This window comes from Schistocerca piceifrons, chromosome 1, assembly GCF_021461385.2.
Source record: "Schistocerca piceifrons isolate TAMUIC-IGC-003096 chromosome 1, iqSchPice1.1, whole genome shotgun sequence".
Lineage (NCBI taxonomy): Eukaryota > Metazoa > Arthropoda > Insecta > Orthoptera > Acrididae > Schistocerca > Schistocerca piceifrons.
The window spans coordinates 1,077,379,618-1,077,406,481 of record NC_060138.1 but is presented as its reverse complement, the minus strand read 5'-3'; positions in this window follow the sequence as shown (position 1 = coordinate 1,077,406,481).

The following is a 26,864-nucleotide window of genomic DNA, read 5'->3' as shown; positions in this document are numbered from 1 at the left end:
TGGAGAACTTTACTAACAACATTTCACTTTTGTATAGTATATATGCTTCTATATGATACATATTTTTTTTAAATAGCATGTATGTGTCTGTATATTTTTTAGACGATCGTGCAAAAATTTGAAATAATTTAATAAAGAACTTTTAGAGATTTCCATTTACATAGTGTATATACATTTACATGCCACATATATTTTAAAATGCGTAGTCTATATCTGTTCAAGCGATTATTAGAGAATCATGTTTAAATCTGAAGTAAATCCATGATGAACTGTTTGATATTTTTGGTAACAACGTTAAACTACAACTTCTCTTTATATAGTAGCATAGATATACAGTAGACATACTTTCGTTTTAATAATAACTGAGGAGATCCAACAGCGTGTAGAACATGTCATAAAACAATATTACATAACTAATGTTTACAGGCAAAAAAATTCTGATCATCCACAGATCTAAACTGAAATGCTCCTCATGGATGCTGAATAAATAATAATAATAATAATAATAATAATAAGCTTGCGACATAACAGGCATGCACGGTGGATACAAGCAGAAACAGACACATACAAGATGATACCACAAATGCCTGAAGTGATAATTTTGCAACATGAAGTCACCCAAGCAATTAATTCTACTCACAATTGGAAAGCCCCTGGATATGATAAAATAGCAAATTTCTGGTTAAAGAAGTTCACCTCAACACATTCACATTTAACTAAATTATTTAACAGTTGCATTGCAGACCCATACACATTCCCTCATACACTTACACACGGAATAACATATCTGAAACCTAAAGATCAAGCAGACACAGCGAACCCAGCTAAATATCGCCCCAGAACATGCCTACCAACAATATACAAAATATTAACTTCAGTCATTAAACAGAAATTAATGACACATACAACACAGAACAAAATTATAAATGAAGAACAAAAAGGCTGTTGCAAAGGAGCACGAGGATGTAAAGAGCAACTGATAATAGATGCAGAGGTGACATATCAAGCTAAAACTAAACAAAGGTCGCTACACTACGCATACATTGATTACCAAAAAGCTTTTGATAGTGTATCCCACTCATGGTTACTACAAATATTGGAAAAATACAAAGTAGATCCTAAATTGATACAGTTCCTAAACATAGTAATGAAAAATTGGAAAACCACACTTAATATCCAAACAAATTCAAATAATATCGGATCACAGCCAATACAGATTATGCGTGGAATATACCAAGGAGACTCATTAAGTCCTTTATGGTTCTGCCTTACTCTGAACCCACTATCCAACATGCTAAATAATACAAATTACGGATACAACATTACTGGAACATACCAACACAAAATCACACATTTGCTATACATGGATGACCTAAAACTACTGGCAGCAACAAATCAACAACTCAACCAATTACTAAAGATAACAGAAGGATTCAGCAATGATATAAGTATGGCTTTTGGAACAGACAAATGTAAGAAAAATAGCATAGTGAAGGGAAAACACACTAAACAAGAAGATTACATATTGGATAACCACAGCGACTGCATAGAAGCGATGGAAAAAACGGATGCCTATAAATATCTAGGATACAGACAAAAAATAGGAATAGATAACACAAATATTAAAGAAGAACTAAAAGAAAAATATAGACAAAGACTAACAAAAATACTGAAAACAGAATTGACAGCAAGAAACAAGACAAAAGCTATAAATACTTATGCCATACCAATATTGACCTACTCATTTGTAGTGAAATGGAGTAACACAGACCTAGAAGCACTAAATACACTTACACGATCACAATGCCACAAATATAGCATACATCACATACATTCAGCAACAGAAAGATTCACATTAAGCAGAAAAGAAGGAGGAAGGGGATTTATCGACATAAAAAAACCTACATTATGGACAGGTACACAATTTAAGAAAATTCTTTCTAGAACGAGCAGAAACTATCAAAATACACAAGGCAATCACTCGTATAAATACATCGGCTACACCACTGCAATTTCATAACCACTTCTACAACCCTTTAGATCACATAACATCAACAGATACGAAGAAAGTAAATTGGAAAAAGAAAACACTTCATGGCAAGCACCCGTATCATCTAACACAGCCACACATCGATCAAGACGCATCCAACACATGGCTAAGAAAAGGCAATATATACAGTGAGACAGAAGGATTCATGATTGCAATACAGGATCAAACAATGAACACCAGGTATTACAGCAAGCTTATTATTAAAGATCCCAATACCATAACGGATAAATGCAGACTTTGTAAACAACAAATAGAAACAGTAGATCACATCACAAGCGGATGTACAATACTAGCAAATACAGAATACCCCAAAGACATGACAATGTCGCAAAAATAATACATCAACAGCTTGCCTTACAACATAAACTTTTAAAACAACACGTTCCTACATACAAGTATACACCACAAAATGTACTGGAGAATGATGAATACAAATTATACTGGAACAGAACCATTATAACAGATAAAACAACGCCACATAACAAACCTGACATCATACTCACCAATAAAAAGAAGAAATTAACACAACTAATCGAAATATCCATACCCAATACAACAAATATACAAAAGAAAACAGGAGAAAAAATTGAAAAATACATCCAACTGGCTGAGGAAGTCAAAGACATGTGGCATCAGGATAAAGTTGACATCATACCAATTATACTATCAACTACAGAAGTCATACCACACAATATCCACCAGTACATCAATACAATACAGCTACATCCAAACATATATATACAACTACAGAAATCCGTAATAATTGATACATGTTCAATTACCCGAAAGTTCCTAAATGCAATATAACACATACCGTACAGTTAAAAGGAAGTGACGCTTGATCAAGGTCCGCGTCACTCCATTTTTAACCGGACTTAACGTCTGAGAAAGTGAAGGAAATAAAAATAATAATAAAAGCTTAAACATATTTTCATTTAACAGGTCATATCAACGTGTCACAAAACATGTAATTATAGGATGCTTTTTAGGCTATTGCAGCCACGCTCATCAAATAAAAAATGATTTTACAACGCTTACAGTGATCGCATTACTGCACTGAACTTGTACAGAAGTCATATTGTACGTAATATTTGCAGTATTTGATATTGTTAATAACAAAACCATCAGTTGGTTCTACCAAGAAATTCGTCAGTAAGTAATGGGAGTTTGGCACTAACAAATCCTCTAAGTTCTTCTTAAACTGGACTTTATTTAAGCTTTGAATTCAGAAAACCCCTAATCGGGATCGCAAATATGTTGCTGATTAGTAATTTCGTCTCCTGTACAAATCATCTTCAGATCATAAAAAAATACATTGATTAGTGTACAACTGCCGAATAGATGAGGTCAACCTGCAAGGAATCCTTGAATGTAATCACGGAATCTGCTTGACAGTTCACGCATACAAGCTGTCAACTAAAATATTATTCAGAAAAGAATGGGAAAGGTAATCGAGGATATATCAGATGAAAATCAGTTTAGCTTTAAGAAAGGTAAATGCACCAGAGAGACAGTCCCGAAATTGATGATGGAGGTAGAAGTTAAGAAAAATCGTGATACTTTGGAGCCTAGAAAATCTTTGGAAATGTTCAGAAAATACATGTACTTTACATTGAAAATACGAGAACCACGAGAGAACATGAGGACGAAAACCATGAAAGAACAACTCGGATTAAACAAGACGTAAGCCGAGAATGAAGTCTTTCTCCTGCATAACGAAGAAGAAATGAAGAAAATTAGAGAATTTGGACGTCAGATTAAAGCTCAGAGTGAAAGAATATCAGTTATACATGTGGTATCTGTTCTGTCAGACACGTCTTAGAGAACAGATACCACATCTATAATTAAGATGAGGACAACCAATTGATCACTTCAATGCAGATGCAAACCACGGACATGTCTGACACAACAGATAGCATATACATATTCAAGGTGAGGTCGACCAGTTATCCACTTTAGTGCAAATGCACAACACGCTCGAACTCATAGAAATCGTCGAAACGCCGCAGGTAATGAGAATACCAGGCAATGGGCACTACAACTATAGTGTGTGAATAAGTTGAGAATTTCAGTCTCACGGAAGGCGTGCTACCGTAGTTCGTGAGTTTGCCATGAACACTGTTGTACGGATCGCGAAGTGGTCAGCGCATCTGCCTAGTAACCAGGGGACTTGGGTTTGAATCCCGACCCAACACTAGTTTCCAAGTCTTACCACTCCCTTTAATCTATGCTCGTTACAGCTAATGCCAATCATTTCTTTGTGTCTCAGTATTAGTTATGATCGTCCTACGTTGCAGCAAAATTGTATACCCTACGACGCGCGCTCTAATTCTAACGTATTTGTATAGCTACGAGGACATGCCAAATATGGCGACCGCGCAGTTTATGATGTAGACGAAACGCCACCAGGCAACGGACACGATCCCGTGGAATGTTCACACTCATTTGATATCTCGTCACGAGAGAATTGTTTCTGTATTCCACTACATCTCATCAGGCTGTTGTGATTTTGTGGCGTACATGGATAATCATACGCGACAGTAATACAGATGTATGTATAGGAACAAATGAAATGACGTGGCAGCTAAAAAAGTCGACTTTTACACTGCCAGGTTTGGTAAAAATTCTGACCTTTTTGGTATTAATTGCATCAGTGACGGAGGACTTTATCACACTATATACAGTGTTACGCAGCAGGTTTCGGATCAAGCAGGTACAGCGTCAGTCGGGAATGATGAACAATGTCGCTTAATTTCTCTCCTGAAGAGAACATACGCTGCACGTGGCTTCACACGGGGCGAACACGCGAATATTTGACGCTGACAAGCGAACGCTGCGGCGCTTTCATAACGTTTAATTAGTAATAGAATACAGATTAATAGCGTGAGCTATGGCCGCGCCGACAGCACACACGCCGCGGTTGCCAGGTGCTCCATAAATCGCGCCCATCCCCACCCTCCTCTCCGTACAACTGGGAGCTGCAACTTGCCCCTGGAAACCGCGTACCGCGCCGTGTTCCAGAGTCCACCGAGCCGTTTCCGGCCGGCTAACGCCGCTAATTAGTCCCTTCGGCAATTTAAACCGAAACTCGCCGTCTTTCACCGTCGCGGAACGCATTCCGCCATTTACACTGAATAAGCTTCGCCGGAAATGAGCTTCCTTTGTGCACGAGATGCCGTACAACTGGTCTGAACTCAATTTCTGCATCGCTTGTAACGAAATTGCGCAGGCAGCGTGTGATTTGTTGCCGACACTTGCAAACATTATTCTGCTCTACTACCACTTCCCTCCACTTCGTTCTTAACAAAATCAGTAGATTTCAGGAGTACCCCGAAGAACTGTGATAGGGCCGTTACTGTCCAGAGGGTACAAATGGTACGAGAAGGCAGTGATTGGAATATATCCAACAAGTAATTGGGACGTAGCGTGTAAGTGGTACTCTAAAAGAAAGGCAGCATCAAACAAGTCAGAGGACTGATGGAAAAAAACCCACCTCTCCCCACCAATCTCCCATAAAAAACAATAACATGACTGTATATTTCACCTTTACATTGACGTGGACATTCGTTATACTGCAACAGTGTTTAGTTCATGTCCAACAATATTCTCAAACATTTTCGGCTCTGTCATGTCGTCCTGACATGTGAAGAAAAACCTTGTATTACAGTTGCTAGACACATCATGCCAAAGCTTAAAAGAAACTTTATATTAAACCGGCTAAGAAACCTGGCGTTGCCTTAGTGTTTATTCCCGTGTTCTGTTAGTCCATCTCCTCTTCCCTCCTCTCTCCTCCTTTTGTCCATTTTGTCCTCCTCCTTCTCTCTGTACATCTCCCTCTACGCCCTCTCTCTGTAATTTTTCCTCTCATCTATGTAATTATGTAGTTATGTAGTTCTCAATTCGTTCCAGCAATCAATCATTCATAATAGGAAACACAGTCATAACTCAGTCACTCAAAATTATTCAGAAATTTTACTTGTTAGAATGAAATCAGGCGATGATTCTTCTTCTCTGCAGGCTCGTGGTTTGCCGCAGTCTGCTAATCTGTACAAATAAAACGCCTCGTATTTTTGGGAGCGTTGTATAATCAGTCGGGAAACCTCAGATCAGGCATATATTTAGCTTTGATGAAGTTTAACCTTCCGAAGAAGTAATGGAGCTCTTGGATTATTAAATGCAGGTTCGTATCCAGTCTTTCGGAAGTTCCCTTCTGATTAACAACCACGCAATATATCGATGAATATAATTAATTTTCAAATGTCAAATAATGTAAATTGTTACATACCTTTTGTATGAAGGAGCAATATATATATATATATATATATATATATATATATATATATATATATATATATATATATATATATATCCCTTTTAATCGTACAATTTCGTATCCGTTATCTTTTGTCATAAATCTCAATATTCAGATTACAATTCTTCAAACAATGCTCAGGCTAATCGGCACGAATACAATCTCGGAAGCTTTTTTTCCTAACAACCCCCAGAGAGTGTACTCCAAAGAATAATTGTGCCCTCATGGCATAGCTATTGTATGAAACTACTTTGCGCATGGATTCTGCGAGTATGAAGACAGAAAATTAGTAAACGTCATTCAAGGGTAGAATTGTATCAGAATAATTCATCGAATATAAAGAGATATTACATCTCCATTCGTCTCCCACCTCTCTACTTCCATCTCCTCCTCTCTCTCTATCCACCTCCTCTCCATCTCCCCATCCAGTCCTTATCTATCCCCTCTTCCCCTCCATCTCTTCGCCCTCCTCCCCCTTTCTCTCTCCATCTTATCCATGCAGTCCTCAAGCATCGACTGCACACCGACCAGAGAAACGACATCAACAGGGCGCTGACCTGCGCTCCAATTTAAACACCTCCAGGAAGAGGGAGTTCAGCGCCCTCTGTCAACACTGATTTAAGAGGTCGCCCATCTATGGTCGGCCCATTTCAGAGGCAGAATTCGAGACTATCAGTACCGTTAGGAAGACAATGCTTAACCTGCGTTCAGCGAGTAGTAATAGCGAATAGTAATTGCTTGTAGGGGGCATAAACAGCATCTCAGGTTAAGTTATTTTTGTTTTATTTTTTGGAATTAAGGGTTATATTAAGCTTCAAGTGTTGCGAACAGATGATTTGGTTCTTGCCACCAGCTGTCGCAACTTCTCTCCTTCTTTGTTTGTGTCGAAGCTGTCTCCATAGTAGCCGACACAACATTCTCCTCCCCCCTTCCCCATCCTCTGTCAGTCTTCTCCTCCCCCTCCCCATCTTCTCTGTTCATCCTCTCCTCCTCCCACTCAGTGCATATGCTCCGCTCTCCCCTCTCTGCCTCAGCATCTTCTTGTCTCCTCTTCTCTCTGTACACCCCATGCCTTTACTGCCCACGTTATTACCGCAGCTCCCACACCAAAGGGAGTTTGGTGGTTTTTGTCCCCACAGGATTTCTTTCCAGATGGTGAGTAATATGTGTACCATGTTTGGTTGAAATAGATCGAGGAGCGTACGAGACGCTAAAGATATGCATATGTCTAGTTCTCTGCTGCTGTTCTGTTGTGCATACGATGTTAAGTTTCTCTAGGGATGGATGATCTTAGGTCCCGAGACACGTTGACAAAATTATTATCTCACAACTGCTTGACACACCGAATAGCACAAATAAGAAACAAATTGCACTTCATTCTTCCAAACAATTCCAAACTAGCTAAACATAGGAAATAACTGACAACAAGTCGTTTTACGTCATCCCTTCTCATTCTCACCCTCTCCCTTATTGGTAGTGCGTAATCTTACTCCCAAACTCTTTTATACATATAATAATCAATGTACTTAAAAAGTTTGGTTGAAATAGCTCAATTTGTTCCTGACTTATGCTTCAATATCATTTTCATTCTGACCCCTATGGGATGTAGATACTTCTTAATCCTATAATGCTTCTTTCCAGATATTTAGTACACAATAATCCCCAGATTCTTTAAGGAATCAGACTCTCCTGTATAAAAAAGCTTAAAACCTCAGATTACTTCACAATTGAGTTAGTACGTTACACATTTGAATTAAAGGATGTAAGCGAGAAAAAGTCTAGAAAATATTTGAAATTATGTTTAACGTTTGTTGAAATTTGGTAAGTGCTTTCGTTTCAAAATTCACTTCAGAAAATAATTGAGATTAACTGAATAACCTTTTGATAAATTTCCATATATTCTCACATAGGTTAACAATGATAAAATCTCAGATCCTTCTCTCTAATTTTATAGAACTCTGAACCAGCTTATTTGTTACAAAATGGTGTTCAGCGATCTACAGTTATGCGCTTCTGAGTCCCATAGGTCCATACATTAGCACTTCTGTATTGCCAGTCTTTTTCCGATCGCAAAAATTTGCTATAGACGACCGCACACCACGGAGCAACTCTATTTCTCGCTGTAAACGCATTCCTGCCGCAGGCCAAATACCCTGACTCGATGTATTTTATCAATTTTAGCTTTTCAGTGGCTCGTCAGTTGTTAATCCCAATAATAAATTGATAAACACGTGAAATATCTCTGAGTAGCGCAGCTACGGCCTGAATATCATATGGCGCCTCGTGGAAGGGTAAATATTGTGAACACGTTTCCACGAACCCACTCTTCACTAGCTGCATCGTTTGCTGTGAAACTTGCCGCAACGTTTATTGTGAACAGTAATTTAAGGAAATCTGCAGTAGTAATGTACCCTCGTCAAAAAAAAGGCATCTTATTTAATATGTAGTAACAAGTTCTGCGCTGCTTCTCCTCTCACGTTGGATTGTGATTACCAAACACCTTTTGCAACTGGCGATTGGTATGTCCATGGCCTTGTTAGATTTCTGATCTCCCCCTGACTCCAAGGAAAACCATGAAAAACATGCGGTAAGGTCATCCAACATGAGTTCCGTTCACCCTTCCTCAATAATTAATCATTCTTAGTGGTTATTAGATTTTACAACTACACCCAAATTTCACCACAGCTCAGTATAGCTCGTAATACGACTTTTCAATTGTTACAGTAGTTTGAATCTTTTGAAAAAAGATGTTATCCTCGCAGAGAAGCTGGGTGATGCAACATCTGGGCGGTGTCGACAAATGCCTGTTATCCTCAGCAGCACTGCCACCTATAGAGCGTCGTCGATGGATGAAGATTGGGTGGCCCTTGCACTGGACCAGGCGTCATGGACTCGCATCGGGATCAGCAATGGGGTGTGATGGGCATGAAAAAAATGAAAAGTATAAGCATTTAGACCCCTTAACCATTATTCTCCTAGTCTCTTAAATAAATCGGGTTAGTGGAATGTTGTGGTTAACACGTATCTGCACTGACATGGTAGATTCAGATCGACTTTCACTTCATATCACCAGTTAGGTTTGTGTCAATCATGACACATTAATTTGACGTCCCAAACGGCTTTTCCTTGAATTCCGTTTCCAATCACTAATATCCATTTTTTATTTATCTCAACACGACTTAACTACAAAAAAAAATTCTCTTCACTAATTCGTATTGCTCATGCCCTCTCAACAGTCACAGATTGACCTCGGGCACATACAAAATACACTTCAGTCCGTAATCAACTTTTCAGGAAAAGTTACGTTTAAATGCACTTATTTTGGTTCTCCATATTTTTATTATTACAATACCAATTACTTGGCGGGCTTCTGTCAGAGTCCTTTCGTCAAAGTAATCTACCACTACACGTTCAATAATCATTTGAACCTGCATATCCGCCTATTAAAAGGGAAGCCAATCACAAGAATATGACATGCACACCCATGGTCTTAGTTAGTGGCAGAAATATCGACTCTTAGACAATGTGTTTAATAATGTATTTTAATACGACAGTATCCCATCATAGGCAATTTACAACACTTAAACACCTGATAACGGCACTTTGAAGCCGAAATCAACACTGTGTTAAGCATAACTATCTTATAATTCTATAAATCTTTAGCTACATCAGTATTATCGATTTGCACAGTATACATATTTAATCTGGTTGAAAATTAATTTCTGAAAAGAAAACATGTAAATTCTATATACCTAATTATCGCCAGACTAGCAGTGGTTGAATATAGTTAACTTATGAAAAAAAATGATTACACTGCTTAATACCGCTACTAATCTCTACTACTAAAATAAAATCGAATTAATTAAATTCACTACACTTACTACTTAAACTTAATTGACATTAGTTCTACATTCTGGTTGTGTTGGGTTGTTTTTGGGGGAAGAGACCAAACAGCGAGGTCTTCGGTCTCATCGGTTTAGGGAAGGACGGGGAAGGAAGTCGGCCGTGCCCTTTCAAAGGAACCATCCCGGCATTTGCCTGGAGCGATTTAGGGAAGTCAAGGAAAACCTAAATCAGGATGGCCGGACGCGGGATTCAATCGTCGTCCTCCCGAATACGAGTCCAGTCTACATTCTGGAACACGTTTTTAAAACATCTAACACATGTAGTGAATCAAATTCTTTCTCTGTCTCTTTGTATAATAATTCTTTATGTCTTGGTGAGGGTACAGTCCCTTCACTTTCTTCGTTCCTGTGTATGCTAATAAGTACGCACCAGGATGTGGAATTCTCATATCTCAAAAGGACCTAAAAACAGCATCTGCCATTTCTTACTGCGTTTCTTCAACAGTGATGCCTGTGGGTGGTTCCTTATGAGCACCATATCCCCCACATTAAAGGTTTGCCCTCTTCTCAAACTACTGTTGTGCTTTAGTCTCAACTTCCTGGCGTCTGCAGCCATGTTAAGTAAGGCTATTTGTATTTTTTCTTCCCAACTCGGTTTCTCATTCTGTAATTTGGGTAAACTATTGATTCACTCATTGTTTTCTTGTTTCCCAAACATTAGTTCCACAGGTGTAAATCTTGTTGAGGGATGGGGTAGAATATTCACAATTTCCTAAAAATCTGGTAAGTAATCTATCCACTTCGTCTGGCGATTTGAACAGCATGCCCTCTTAAATCTATTGAGCTCTCGATATATCTTCACAATTGGACTTGCCTGACGGTGGTATATTGATGTTAATATTGGCATAATTTCGTTTTGGGCTAACGTTTTCCTCCAAGTATAGGAGCTAAACTTGTTGGCAGTATCTGACAAAATCTCTTGTGGCTTGCCGACTTGCAGTGCATACTATTGTACTAGCTTCCGAAGAATGGTTTTACTCGTGATTGTTTTCAATGGGTATAAATTTACATATTTTGTAAATGCATCTAGGCAACCTATGATAAAGCTGCATCTACCTCTTGTTCTTGGTAACGGCCCGCATACATCAGCGGATACCAAAACTCATGGCTTTTCTGGTAAAGTTGAATGGAGTAAACCCATGCTCCCTCTTTTATTTGGTGCATGATGTGATTATTCTCTGTACCTTCCCCCTCAAGTTGGGGAAATAGCAGTAAGTTTATGGTTTATTAGCACACTTAAGCATTCCGAAATGGTTCCATACCAGAAGTGTATACTGCATCTAATCAGTTTCGTAGCTTTGGGGAATACATGACCCCCAATTATCACTACTGGTTATTGTTACTCCATTTGTGGAATAATACAGGGCGCGGCAGAACCGAGTAAACCGTTTTAAGGAGCAATTAAATGTAAATCTGGATGTATAGAGAAAAAAATTTTTATTTTCTAAGTTTGTACAATATACCATTTTACATTCATTTAGTTTAGAAAATAATGTCCTCAAGATGGCGGCCGTTAGCATCAATAGATTGTTGTAGACGACCCCTGAAGTTTCGAGCAGCTCTTGCACACATATCGCGGAGTATGGCATTTGCAGACCCAAAAAAACACCAGCACAAACAAGCGAGCAACCAAATTCGCTAGGCAACCGAAAGGCGCTGTTGCCCACACCCACTAGCTCATCTCAGGCTAGCAACATTAACACAAAACAAAACGCAAACACAGCTGTGGCGAACAACAACAAAGCACACAAAGCCACAGCAGTGCCCACACAACACAAGACTGGTTTCCCCCCAGTTGTTATACAAAACTACGGGAACCTTAGTGCCCTTAACACTGCATTCGCGGAGAGGCACATAAACAGCACATTACATGCAAAGTACTCGGGGGATAGGGCCTCACTGTACGTTGCCACAGACAAAGAATATAAAGATCTTCTGACCTTCCTCAAAGATCGGAAGATCGAACATTACACGTACAGAACGCTGGACGAGAGAACCCAGCAGTACGTGATCAAGGGAGTGGACCCCAGCACCCCCCAACGAGACAGTACATGCGCCCTTTGTTATCTGGGATTCGACTGTAAAAGTGCCTCCCGGATGACAGGGTTCCGTACACAAGCACCGTTACCACACTACATGGTTGAGTTAGCCGACACGGCTGATTCCCGCGCCATCCTGCAGATAAAGAGCTTTCTGCGGATGGACGTACGTGTAGAACTCTATGAACCACCCAACGTCCCCCAACAATGCAACAACTGCCAGCGGTTCGGCCACTCGGCCCTCCGCTGCGGCCTGGCAACTCGTTGCCGCGGATGCGCTGGCAATCACAGATCCAACACATGCACACAAATACAACCAAACCAGCGACGCTGTGCCAACTGCGGTGGGCCCCATGCGGCAAACTTCAGACAGTGCAACTCATACAAACAGGCGCTGAAGCGAAAGCAAGACAAAAGTTGGGTACTGTACGACATACCACGTCCAAGGCCAGCGCCGAACCCAGTAAGGAACGGCGTAACGTTTGCCACGGTTGCACGCCCTGGCGGGACGGCACAGGCTGCGGAACCTCAGCGCCCTACACACACACGTGAAACAACCGCTGCAACAGCCACACAACAACCACAGGAAACACCTGAAACCCAGCAAGCATCGGTACCAACACCTATGCCCCCAAACAACACGACCCCACTCCCGGAAATCACGCGCTGCGAAGAAACGCACCATATACAGGAAAACACACCCACACAAGAACCCCCCGAACTCCAAGCCCAGAGGAGGAATTGACTTACACGCAAACACAGGGCGGGGAACACGAAATCACCACAACAGGCCACACAGCAACAACGGAACAGCAACACACAGGAAAACAGTCAACAAGACACCAAGACTGTAACTCACACTACCATCCCCCTCACCACAGAAGTAACACAGGCGCCACAACCTCTGCCACAAAGCACAAATGCCGCTCCTAACAACACACCAATACCCGCACAAGCGGCCGCTAACTCCACAACAGCACCTCAGGCTGCCACACCCAACACCAGCACACCACCTGGGGGAATACTGGAAAAACTATTCCCCCGACACACGACCGTTCAAATCCTTCCCAAGGTTGTAACCTCCCCACCGAAATTTTGAAAGTCTGAAATAAAAAAAAATGAATGGTAGCCAAGCGTAACCTCCCTGCAATTAAATCTACTGACAAAGACAATTAAATGTGAAAATCGCAATCTGTCTCAAGTGTAAGCTCCCACAAAAAATAATGAAAGATAATTCAATGACAATGAAATTTCAGCGATAATGATAACTCAATTAGACCGAAATGTCGGTCTTTGGCCCTGTACAAAAAAATAATAATTAATTTCTTACCTCATTGAAACTGCATGTCAAATTTCTGCTCTTATTGTTGGCCACGGCTTGGACAAACTGCATCACAAGTAATATATATATATATATTTTTTTTAATTTAACTGAAACTTTTCTTTAAAGGAAATGAAAGGAAATCGTTCGTTCAATTAAATAGTTCTTTTGTTAAAAATATTGCTTTGAAATGAAAATTATTATTGGGGCGATTGTTGCACAAATTAGTTACAGTTAATTTACATTATTAGCTGAGCGCATTGCTGATTCATTAACTTGTTTAAAAATAATATACCTCGTCCTGAATCTTGACCAGAATGCCATGTCGACGCCCGCCGACTCCTCACACACAACTGCACTGCGCTGCTACTACCGACAGACTGCACTGCTCACAGACTGCCCACTGACTACTGCTCGCAACTGTACTGCATGACTACTACTGACAGAGTACCGCTCGCAACTCTCGCGCGGTCAAGGGCAGACTAGCCACGATAAATGGCTCTCTGGTCAGAGACTCTGCAATGCCTCGCCATCGCCGCCACACAACATACGTGTTTCATAACCCTCCACTGGGGGGGGAGGGGGGGGGGGCAAAAATTTGGCAGCGATGGTGAGTCATTTGGACTTGCCAAGCGCGGCAAAATTTTTCTTTAATTAATCAACTTGTACAATTTACAGGATATTTAGATACATGAATTAAATGTTGTGCACATGCACCGAGTACAAAACATTTCAGACAAAGACAAGATATGAGTACAAAACATAGTAGTAAATCAGAAAACTGTATATACAAATTATTTGACAGATATCAAAGTGCACATGCACTGAAAAAATTCTTTAGCATGAACAGAATGGCAAAAAATCATGTTGACAAGTGACATGAGTGCACATGCACTGCAGTTCAGAACATATCAGCAAATGACGAAATGTATATACAATGAGTAACAAATGACATAAGTGCATACGCACGGAAGTATTGAACATACAGAATGAGTACAAATCATATTGAAAAATGAGAAAAGTGCACAGACACTGACGTTCAGTAGAAAACATATTAACACATAACATAAGTGCACATGTACTGTAGTTTAGAACATATCATCAAATCAAAAAAAATGTATAGGTCATGAATATAAATGATGTTAGCAAAAAATGATCTTCACTATGTGACAAGAATTAGGATAGGAAAGGGAAGGATTGCATCATGGTTGTAGCACTTTAGATTGCACATAGCTGCTCTGAAAGTACATATCTTTCCACAGAAGTACAACACCAAGTGACACAATTTGAAGTTCTTTTCCCATCAGAATTTATCAGCGTAGCCAAGACACTGAACTGTCGTAGTAATATTCCATGTTTTCATTTTGGGAGTACATTAGGTACACCAAACAGTGGGACCATAATAACGTCTTCATCGCTCATGGTGGTGGACAGCATGTCGTGTCAACACCACGCTCTTGCAAGGCACGCCAACGTAGAATTAGTGCAAAACCAAATATAGTGCTCCATGATCATTAGGATAGACAGGACAAAATGGATATTGCAGTAATTCAGGGTAGTTAGGTCAGTAGTGGAAGGACATTAAGTCACATACCAGTCTTCATTAGCAATTACATTAGTACTTAGCGGCATTCATAGCCCAGTTATTGAACATTTCTGTACCATGTATGTAGTATTACAGAAAAATGTTCATTAATTGTTTTACATAGAATCAGTAGCCTTCTTTTCCTAGTTACAAAGCATCATTAAATAATCGCATTCTTTTCCAGTTACAAAGTATAGCATAGTTAATTAATCATTTGTCATTCCAATATAGTAATAATCATTAGCCTTCTTCTAATTACAAAGCATTATTAAACAATCGCATTCATTTCCAATTACAAAGCATAATTAAGAATCATTAGCCTTCTTCTAATTACAAAGCATTATTAAACATTCGCATTCATTTCCAATTACAAAGCATAGCATAATTAATTAATCATTTGTCATTCCAATAGTAATAATCATTAGCTTTTTCCTAATTACAAAGCATTATTAAACAATCGCATTCATTTCCAATTACAAAGCATAGCATAATTAATTAATCATTTGTCATTCCAATAGTAATAATCATTAGCTTTTTCCTAATTACAAAGCATTATTAAACAATCACATTCTTTTCCAATTACAAAGCATAGTATAATTAATTAATCATTTGTCATTCCAATAGTAACAATCATTAGCTTTTTCCTAATTACAAAGCATTATTAAACAATCACATTCTTTTCCAGTTACAAAGCACAATTAAGAATCATAAGCCTTCTTCTAATTACAAAGCATTGTGAAACAATCGCATTCTTTTTCAATTACAAAGCATAGCATAATTAATTAATCATTTTCCAAGTGACATATTATTCATTGCTGATCAGCATTACTCAGAACTCTCTTAAACTGGTATCATTATTTGGGTCTGTTAATAAATTTTTTGTTAGCAATGCATTGCGTCGGGTAATTATAGGGGAAAGCAAGAGAGAAGAATTTGCTTCTGGGTTGTTGGTATAAATGAAAATGTGTAACGTCATCCGTCATAAGTCAGCTGTGGCAAGAGTATGAAACAAGTAGAGTATATGTAGCCACATTCATAGATTTAATGAACAAATGCTTATAGCACATTAATCTCATAAATAATTTCTCCTGCAAAAAAATATATAAAAATGGATTATGAAGCTGAAAAGAGAAATGCATTTTATGGTGAAAAGTAGTGAACTTCGAATTAACAGGTAGTGAAATGTGTATAAAAAATGTGTTCCATAGCTGTCCTTTCCAAAACCTTCAGTCATTATACTGTGCAATATAACACCTGCTGTCAAAGCAAACTGCAACAAATACTTAAATAACTACGTAGCATAAATACATAACTTCCACATTATCCTCATCTGCAAAGAAAACTTCATTATCCATATCATCAAAACTCCATTATCATCATCACCTGTAAAGAAAAACTTCATTATTCATAGTAGCATATTCTTCATCATTATTCATCAGCATTCATTATCATCTGCAAAAAAATCGCTTCATTACTCATTACACAACTATTCCTTATCTCTAGCATATTTCATCACTAAAACTAAGATGTGTAGTTCTGTCTGACAGCCTGCATCAATCACCTTGTATTCTGAAAGAAAAAATTAGTTAAGAGTGCTATTCTACGATGAGTATAGTATATTCTTGTTAATGCTTGTTAATCTTGATCCATTTACTCTTCCTCATAAAGTTATTGCATCTTCTTTCGTTTATTCCGTAGGTGAAATTCCCATTTCTGTTGAATTTATTTCTTACACGCATCATTTCTTTCTGAAATTGATGAACAGAGATTAATGCCTTGCATTTAAATCATATACCCATTAAATAATGACTGGTTTATGGTAACATAATTAAGTATACAGCATAACATGACAGAAAACGTAATATGTCAAAAGCATAGACAGTGTTCAAAGGCAAAATGTACAGAGAATATCACAATGCACCAGCAAGAAGAAAAATGTAAAACAGTCACGATGTTGACATATCATAGGGCAAAAAATGTCAAAGTCAACTGGTGTGTGTTATATCTTAACTATTTCACAGTGCATACAAACAAAACATGAAAACAATCGTACATAAAAAGACAAAATATGACGTTCGTTGTGTTCAGCTTGTATGTAGTGTAGTTAATAGAGGCGAGAATTAAAGACTTTAATGGAGAGAGAATTTGATAAAATTACTACGTCATTACATAGAATTGCATAATTATTCATAAAATACGTAAGTTCATCTGGAAAAATGTGCACGGTCTGATGTGTAACGACAAGAATAGCGACCTGCTAACCTTACCTTGCCGGGCACTTGCCAAGAAAAAATACGATAATCATCAGTAATTAGTCATGTGAATATAATTGCATAAGTGGTCATAAAAAATTAGTAAATGGCATCATAGTGTGTTGAATCATAAAGTGTCTTCATTCAATAAAGGGTTTAATATTTGACCAATGGTGGTTGCCTTTCGATTTTCTGGTTCTCAAAGTTTCGACGTGTACAACATTCGGATGAGGAATGCTGCGAATCCGATATGGTCCTGCGTATAGAAGTTCAAATTTACTGCACCTGCCTTTTATTTTGTTGGATAAATAGTGTGTACGCACTAATATCTTCTGTCCAACGTGAAAGTCGCGGCGTGTACAAACCTGTTTTTGCTGTCTTCTCCGGCGCTCTGCGGCACGTTTGATGTTGTTCAGCGCAATGTCAATTATTTCGTGGTGTCTTAGTCGACGACAGGTAGGGAAGTTTACTAATTCTTTAATTTTGTTTGGTGGTTCAATGTTTTTCAGTATAACAGACGGAGATAGCATAGTGGATTCATTTGGAATGGAATTAATTACATCTTGAAATGAGAATATGTGTGTGTCCCAATCAATATGTCTTTTGTGGCAGTATATTCTACACAGTTTACCAACTTCTTTCATTAACCGTTCACAGGGGTTCGAAGAAGCATGGTACTTGGATATATAGATCGGAGAAATGTTTCTAGCTCGTAACATACGTGTCCATGTAGCAGAACGAAATTGTGATCCATTGTCAGAAATTACTTTCATCACATGCCCTACATGAAATAGAAAATGTTTTACAAATGCTTTCGAAACAGTTTTAGCAGTAGCTTTGAGTAACGGAGTGAAAGTAACAAATTTTGAAGTGAGTTCAACAGCGACAAAGATGTAGCAAAAACCTCTGTTAGTTCTCGGAATCGGACCAAAAATGTCTACTGCGGCCATATGTCTTAATTTAACAGGTACAATGGGATATAAAGGAGGAATATGTGAAATTGTGTCTGACTTAGCTTTCTGACAAATTTTACATGACGCTAAAACTCGTCGTAAACGTTTCTCCATGTTGGTAAAATAACAGTTCTGTCTCAGTATAAGAAAACATTTTCGTGCTCCGTAATGTGCGTAACTTAAATGAGTGTACCAGATTAATTTGTTAACCAGTTCGTCAGGAATGCATAATAACCAGTTGTTGCTGTCAGGATGAGAGCGGCGAAACAGAATGTCATTGCGTACAGTGTAATGGTTTCTAATCGTAACATTATTCCTATCTTGCCAAAGGTGTTTAATTTCTTTCCACACGTTGTCTTTATTTTGTTCTTGTGGTATGTCCTGTAATGACGACGAAATAAAATTTTCAAATGCAACTTGTTGAATGTACATGACACTGAAATTTGCTTTGCAGAAGTTGGTTGCTACGTCTTGCTGATTGTTGCTGAGAGAACGCGATAGTGCGTCTGCTATAACATTTTGCGTTCCGGGAATGTGAACTATTGTAAAATTAAATTCCTGTAAATAAAGTTTCCATCTGCTTAATCTGTCGTGAGTGAATTTAGCCGAAAGTAAAAATTGTATCGCTCTGTGGTCTGTGTAGACGGTGGTATGTCTGCCATAAAGAAAGTGCCGAAATCTCGTAAAAGCCCATACAACACATAATGTTTCCAATTCTGTAACGGAGTAATTTCGTTCAGCAGGTGACAAAATGCGGCTTGCAAATGCGATGTTTTTGATTACTGTAGAGCCATCTTCTTCAATTTCCTGGAAAATATGTACGCCTAAAGCGGTGTTGGAACTGTCGGTGGCAATGGAAAAATTTCTAGTAAGATCTGGGTGCGACAAAAGTGGAGCATTCAACAAAGCATGTTTCAGGTTCACAAATTCAGAATGTGCTTGCTTATCCCAAGACCAAATACTGTTTTTACCTGTCAATTGGCATAATCTAGGTGTGTCTAAAGCAGAGTGATGAATAAATTTACTAAAAAAGTTAATGAAGCCCAAAAAACTGCGTAATTGTTTTTTCGTTGTAGGACCAGTAATGTCACGTAGAGCTTGAAGTTTTTCCGGATCAGGCGCAATGCCTTCTGCTGAATTTACGTGTCCAAGAAATTTTATAGAAGTTTTGCCAAAGTGCGATTTACTGAGGTTAACTGTGAGTCCTTGTGCATGAAAAGTTTGCAACAGTCGTTCTACAATCAGATTGTGTTCAGACCAGTTAGCTTCTGCAATAAGAATATCGTCTATGTACGTCGTAATTCTGTCTTTAAGTTCTGTCGGAAGTATAGTGTTCAAACCGCGAATAAAAGCTGCAGAAGAAATAGTTAAGCCGAACGGTAATTTGCAAAATTGATAACAGTCGCCAAAACAGAGAGATGCTGTGTATTTTCTGCAATTCGGATGAAGCTGAATTTGCCAAAATCCCGATTTCAAATCTAATGTGGAATAAATAGCTGTACCGTGAAATTTCTGTAAAAGTTCCTCTAAAGTCTGTGGTCGATCTGTTTCATTAATAATAATGTCATTAATGTGACGTGAATCAAGTACGAGGCGAAGTGAGCCATCTTTTTTCTTAACAATATGTAGCGGGTTTATGTACGGACTAACTGCCGATTCTATAATTCCTTGATCAAGCATATCCTGCAATTCTTTTTTAACCTGTTCTCTGTGGATATATGGAATGGGATAATGATTTGCTTTAAATGTGTCGTTCTGTTTCACTTGAAATTCATACATAAAGCCGGACATAGTACCAGGAACAGTGTCAAAAACTGGAGCTTGCTGTAAAAGAATTTTGTGTAACTGCGTGCGTTCGTCGTCTGTATTTGCACTGCTTTGTCTAACTTTATCGGAAATCATCTGCATTACGTCGTAGTCAGTTTCGTCCGGAGTATTATAGTTGTGTACGTACGTATCAGTGAACAATGTGGAATTACAGTCAATGTTACGTGTTGCGGAAATGACCTCTGTGCGGTTAATTGTTTGTTCTTCCGCAGATAGTGAGTGCTGAAATTCTAAAGCAAGTTGTACATTTTCATCATTTAACATTAAATAAGAATTCTGAAAATCAATGACTGCGTCGTGTTGTACCAGAAAATTCGTACCTAAAATAACGTCTGTTGTCAATAAAGGAACAATCCAAAAATTTGAGTGGAAAGTATGACCTGCAATACAAAATGATAAATGCGTCTGTAATTTAACGTCTACACCTTTACTCGATACTGCTCCTTTTACTTTCATTTTGCCTAATGGTAATGTAGGATACGTATTCTCTTTGTTGCACTCGTTGAAAGTCTCCTCATTTATTACTGATATAGGTGATCCGGAATCAATTACTGCTGAAAATTTCGATGAACCTACTTTAATTTCGATCACAGGATGTGAAATAGTTTTCTGAACAAATGGTCTTTCCTGCAAAAGAGTATCTCTTATGTCGTCAAAAGTAATTACATTTTCATGAACAACATTTTGCGTGTCAAAAGTAGTGCTTGTGTTACTGGAAGATGCGACCTGTACAGTATCTAGTCAGATTCTATCTGACGTGTTATTGTTATCAGGAGGATGCTGTGGCATTTCTACTATTTGAACTGTTCTATTACTTCTTCCAGACGTATTACGCTCTGGATGATACCTACTGTCGGGTTCGTTCATGAGAATAGGTTCTTGTGCATAATTTTGCTGTTGGTATGTCCGACTGTTGTTAGATGTACGCTGAAAATTGTTCTCATTATTTTTACGTCTGTCGCAATAGTCATTCCTATACGGTGTATTGCGGTAGGAATTGAAATACGTAGTTGTTTCCTTGCTGCCGTGCGTTACTATTTGTTGGATCTGGGACTATACGTGCACGCGGCGGAACATTAAAGCCTGGTTGACCTTGTGCATTCCATTGTTGGTTAGGTATGCTACCCGGCTGGTTTTGTTGCTGTTGTTGTAAAAAATTTCTATTATTACTAAAATATGGTTCCTGTCGCTCATAATTTTGACGATACCGATAGTTAGAATTTTGTCTGTTACCAAAGTTCTGGTAGTTGTCGTTTCTAAAGCGACTGTTACTTTTCCTATTGAAATTACGTGACTGATCGTAATTACTGTAAGTTTGTTGGCCATGGTTATTATATGAAAAATTTTTGTTTATAAAAGAATAATCAGATTGTTGTACTTCCAAGAGCTGTAACAGATCCCTGAATGCTGAAATGTTTTTTTTTTGTTGACCCGTTAGAAGTGACACTCTTAATGACCTTGGTAGTTTAGAAATGCATAATTGTATCAGTGCAGATTCACTGCATGGTTCACTTAGGTACTGGTTTTGTTGGACCATGTGCTCAAAAAATTGCGTGACACTAGGAAAATTTGAGTTCTCATAATTTGCTAAACTAATTAATTGATCTTTAATTCCGCGCTGTGTCGTCTTCGACCAGTACGCTGACAGAAAAGCATTCTGAAATTCCTCTACTGAATAACATTGTCTCGCGATCGGCCTCATACGAGTTGCCGGTTCGCTTTCCAAAAAGCTGCAAATAAATTCCAGTTTGTGTGTTACGGGCCAAGTCGGTGGAAAAGCAAAGCTAAATTGTTGTATCTAATCTAGCGGGTGAATCTGTGTTCTGTCGTTTTTAAACACTTTAAACTTTCTCACTGACAGAAAATGTTTGTAATCAAAATTATCGTCTCTGTGTGATGGAACAGGTTCAGGATTGTAAGAGAATCTGTTGAACTGTGGTTGTTCGAAATCAAAGTCCCGTACTCTCTGTAGATTACCCAAATTATACGCGCTCCGTGAGTCTGGCAAATGTTCGAAAAGTGGCGTCTGCTGTGATGTGTTATTAACTGAAATATTTTTCATCTCTGTTACTTCATGCTGTAAACTTGTCAATTTTCTATGTAAGGTGTTATTAGACGAATCGATCTCATTAATCGTCTGCTGTAAATTTTGAAATTCAGGTGTTTGGTTAAATGAAACCGGTGCAGTATCGTCTGATTTATTGTCATTAGTACTTTCAATAACATCAATACGACTGGCCAATTCATCATATTTTTCAGTCAGTATTTTCGTCTGATCATCGGTTTTAGTGTCAGTGGCATTAATCTGTTTTTGCAACTTACGTGTAGTTTCGTTCAGTTTTTTAACATCAGCTTTGACGACATCGGAATCCAGTGTTAGTTCTAATTGTTCGAGTCTGTCGGTCACTGTTTGAAAATCTGTTGTGTATGTATCTGTTTTTGTTTTAAGGTCAGAAATCTCATCACGTAATTCAGTGTTCAACTGTTCGATGGTATTAATTTTGTCCGATACTGTAGCAATATTGTTGTCTACATATGTTTTTGCCTTCGCAAACATTTTACGTTTGTCTTCCTGTCTCTGTGCAGTGATTGTTTCCATTACCTGGCGTTTTACTTTATTTTGATCCTGAATAAATTTACGGAAACGCGTATCACTGTTTTGTATGTGAACACTAAGACGTTCGTTAATTTGAGAGTTCTGTTGCTCGAATTTCGCGTCTATCTTTTCATCCATTGTGCGCGAAAGTTCTGCTGTCATTGTTTTAAACTCGTCGCGTAATTGCGTAGCCTTTTCAGAGCATTGTTTAGCGACTGTACTAATTTCTGGTCTAAGTGTTTCTGTTGCGGCTGTTTGCGTTTTCCTTAATTCATGCGCAACAGACATAATTTCTTCGCTACTTTTCTTTGAACAAGCCTCAATTTCCTCGCGTAACTGTTCCTTAGTGTCATGACACTGCGCGGCAACAGCTCTAATTTGTTCACTAAGCTGTCTGGAATTGTCGTCTAATTTTTCATTAAGCTGTCTGAAATTGTTGTCTAATTTTTCATTTAAGTGTTGTTTGAGTTTTTCGTTATCTTGTTTGACCTGTTCACTAACTTTGTCTTGTTTTTCGTTCTGTTGTTTGACCTGTTCACTAAGTTGTCTGAAATTTTCATCAGTTTTATTAAATTTTTTGTCCTGTTCACTAAGTTGTTGTTTGAGATCTGCATTATTATTGTCTTGTTTTTTATCTAGTTGTTTGATATCTACACTAAGTTGTTTGGAATTTACAGTAAGGTCGTTCTTAAACTGTAGCATTACTGCCATAAATTGATTCAAATCAAAAGTAGCAGTTGCATTCTCAGTGCTCTGTGATGGAGTACATGCAATTGTCACGTTCTGTGTGACCATTTGGTCATTCGGTAATTTGCAAAAAGATTTGTCAGTCGAACGTACACTGTCAGTCATTATTTCGGAATTAGATAGATCCGTCCTACTTTCAGTACACTGACCATTTTCATTCGAAAAATTTGTCTGCATGTTACTTGAATTTTCCAAACCGGTTGTGTTAAGCTGGGTAGCGCTCATTACAATAGAGCGTCCCGCGTCATCAATTGTCGTCAAATTAACAGAAGAGACAATTGAGTTCGTTTGTTCATCATTAAGATAAAACTCATCATTAGTGGTTGGAATGCACTGATTGTTAGTGAACGCAGGATTGTCATCATTACACTGCGTGTCACAATTACTATCGGTTAAGTTGTTTAAGTCGGTAATTTCGTTCACAATACCTCGCGATACACTATTCACAGTCTTTCGCGGCATTTTTACAATAGTTACAATTATTCACAAAACAAATAAGCAAAAATGCAAAAGGCAACAAACACAAATACAACAGAGCAACGAATTGCCGTTGACCTGTAGAAAGAAAGTCAAAATATTAGTAAAAGCGTTGCGCCAAATTCTAATTATATCTAAGCAAATAAGAGCAGATATCTGACTGTTTTTCAAAAGATTCTCAACGAAATACGATCCTGGACTGGGTGTCGCCAAGTGTAACCTCCCCACCGAAATTTTGAAAGTCTGAAATAAAAAAAAAATGAATGGTAGCCAAGCGTATCCTCCCTGCAATTAAATCTACTGACAAAGACAATTAAATGTGAAAATCGCAATCTGTCTCAAGTGCAAGCTCCCACAAAAAATAATGAAAGATAATTCAATGACAATGAAATTTCAGCGATAATGATAACTCAATTAGACCGAAATGTCGGTCTTTGGCCCTGTACAAAAAAATAATAATTAATTTCTTACCTCATTGAAACTGCATTTCAAATTTCTGCTCTTATTGTTGGCCACGGCTTGGACGAACTGCATCACAAGTAATATATTTTTTTTTTTAATTTAACTGAAACTTTTCTTTAAAGGAAATGAAAGGAAATCGTTCGTTCAATTAAATAGTTCTTTTGTTAAAAATATTGCTTTGAAATGAAAATTATTATTGGGGCGATTGTTGCACAAATTAGTTACAGTTAATTTACATTATTAGCTGAGCGCATTGCTGATTCATTAACTTGTTTAAAAATAATATACCTCGTCCTGAATCTTGACCAGAATGCCATGTCGACGCCCGCCGACTCCTCACACACAACTGCACTGCGCTGCTACTACCGACAGACTGCACTGCTCACAGACTGCCCACTGACTACTGCTCGCAACTGTACTGCATGACTACTACTGACAGAGTACCGCTCGCAACTCTCGCGCGGTCAAGCGCAGACTAGCCACGATAAATGGCTCTCTGGTCAGAGACTCTGCAATGCCTCGCCATCGCCGCCACACAACATACGTGTTTCAAGGTGCTGACGGCCGTCACCAAGCTCATGAGCGCCGAACCCGGGCAATACTGGCCTGTCATACACTCTGCCATCACAACACTCTTTCACACTCTTACATGAATAATACACCACACCCGGCCCATAACGCAGACCCGCATACACTATCACGGATCCTGTTCTGGAATGCAGACTCGATCCACAACAAAAGGGCAGAATTTGCCACGTTCATGGAGCGCAAGGGAATCCTTGTCGCCCTACTGAGCGAGACTAAACTTAAACCACACAAACAATTAAACTTTCCTGGCTATTGTGTCTATCGTACCGACCGACCGGGCGACGCCGTGGCAGGTGGAACTGCAATCGTCATACACAAAGACATTGAGCACACAAACATAGAGCTCCCTGAACTGGAAAAAATTGAGGCTACGGCCGTCAGAGTCAAGTTCAACGGAGCCTACACCACGCTGATATCGGTATACAACAGCCCTGTAGGCATCTCAACACGCGATATCAGCACATTACTCAACATTTCACCGCGAGTAATAGTCGCTGGAGATCTGAACGCAAAACACCCAGATTGGAATTCACGCATACGAAATCCCAACGGCAAAAAACTGTACGAACATTCGCTAGGTAGAAACTACATTATACTAGCGCCGACTGAACCGACGCACATTCCCTATCAGAGGGGACACAGGCCAGACGTGATAGACATGGCCCTCATCAAGGGCATTACAGCGACACTCAACGTTGCCGTTGAAAACGATCTGCCCTCAAACCACCAACCTGTAATACTATACATTGAGGAAACACTGCAGCACACAGAACAACGCAAGATGTTGGACTACGGGCGTGCGAATTGGACATTGTTCAAGCAAACGCTTGATAGCCACATCCCACCTATACACGAAATTAACGAAACAGGACAAATTGACGAGGCAGTGGAAACCCTCACTAACGCCGTCCGGGACGCAATGGCAGGCACCATACCTGATCGCACCTCACAACAACGCAGTGCGGCCCTGCCCCAGGAAATCCTGGGCCTAATCTCAATGAGGAATCGCCTCAGGGGACAATGGCAGCGCACCAGGCGTCCGTACTTCAAACGGCACATTAACAGACTACAGGGCATCATACACGATAAAATACAAACACATAGAACACAACAGTGGAATCAAAAACTCGAAGGGCTGGACACCGCACGACCTGGCGTGTGGCAGCTAGCCCGACACTTCACCAGGGAGAAAATATACACCCCAACGCTTCAAGGGCCTGACGGACCTGCATACTCAGCGGAAGAGAAAGCAGAACTAATGGCTCGAACACTCGCAGCGCATTCACACCGAACCTGGTACCATCAGATCCAGTGTTCACACTTGCTACTGACCAAGAGGTTACACGCATTCTAGCCCAATCATCGCGCGACGACATTCGAAATGCTAACACAGCCGAAGTCTCCTGGGCTATAATGCATTCCGCTGCTAGGAAAGCCCCTGGTCATGATGGCATTCAAAACCGTGTCCTCCAGGAGTTCACGGATAAAGCAACTGAGTACCTAACACACATAACGAATCCCATACTAAAACACCAACACTTCCCCGCCTTTTGGAAGACGGCCAAGGTCCTGATGTTCAGGAAGCCGGGGAAAGACCACAGCCTCCCACCAAATTACCGACCCATCAGCCTTCTGAGTTCGCTCAGTAAGATTGTTGAGAAGGTGATTCTCAAATGCATCACTAGGCACTGCGTAACAAATGACATCCTGAGACCGGAGCAATTCGGCTTCAGGAATCACCACTCCACAA